We start from the raw sequence: 859 nt of genomic DNA, 5'->3' as shown, positions 1-859 counted from the left end.
TCTCAACAACATCGCCGGGATCACTTGTACAAAACGTGTGGCTACCCCGCTCTACATTTAGCCCGAAGCAGGGCTAATGGTAGAAAACACCTACCCACCCGGTGCCCGGAACTACATGTCCCAGGCATTGGGAGATAGGAATTCCTCACCCCTGCCGCCCCTCTACTCCCTGCTTTCCTGAGGCCTGGCCCCGGTGGCCTTGTGGGAAATCTGGCCCTGAACATAATGGTAAAAGGAGTCTGATGGAAAAAAAATGTTCCTTCACACAGCTGGTGACTCTGCCAGTCATATTAGCACCCAAAAGTAGTGTACCCTAGTATCCTTCCCCCCCCCCTTTTCTGACCTAACCTTGCCCACCTTTCCCATTCCCAGATTCATACTTACCTCAATCCAACGGCCACAACTTCCATTGTCTGCTTGAATCCCACATTGCAGGTCTCAAAGGTCCTGGCTACGCCAGTGCAGTAGCACTCCATAAAAATCTATGAAGGTCTGTTCCAAACATCTCTGGCTTTAGGGGACAGTCCAGAGAAGGGAAAATTTGGCACCTGGGATTATAGGGACAATGCTTGAACATAACTATAGAAGCTGCTATTGTTGGTTTAAGTTTAGGGTGCCACCATCTTCATTTTTACTTCACTACTAAGGGGTATATAATGAATGAGCTCCTCCACCAGTTAGGGATGAATAAAGTGATAGGTTCTGGCACTCGGCCATTAGGTCATTCTTGGGGTAATATCTACTTGTCCATTGGCTACCCCAAAACAAACCTGTGCTTTCCCAATTAAGGCCAAGAAACAGGTTTGCATTAATGGCGGCCCAACCAGCGGCACATGCCCACCTTTCATTCAATTTGTTT

At 48.1% G+C, this 859-nt stretch overlaps 1 protein-coding gene across 1 annotated transcript in view; it reads right to left on the bottom strand.

Moving 5' to 3' along the window:
• Positions 1 to 859, bottom strand: part of GAB2 (GRB2 associated binding protein 2) — a 47,780-nt gene that overhangs the window by 19,867 nt on the left and 27,054 nt on the right. The gene's annotated exons all lie outside the window — the stretch shown is intronic.

This window comes from Nanorana parkeri, unplaced genomic scaffold (assembly GCF_000935625.1).
Source record: "Nanorana parkeri isolate BGI_ZX_2015 unplaced genomic scaffold, ASM93562v1 scaffold879, whole genome shotgun sequence".
Classification (NCBI taxonomy): Eukaryota; Metazoa; Chordata; class Amphibia; order Anura; family Dicroglossidae; genus Nanorana; species Nanorana parkeri.
Note: the sequence above shows the minus strand (reverse complement) of the source record. Positions and strands in the feature narration are given on the sequence as shown.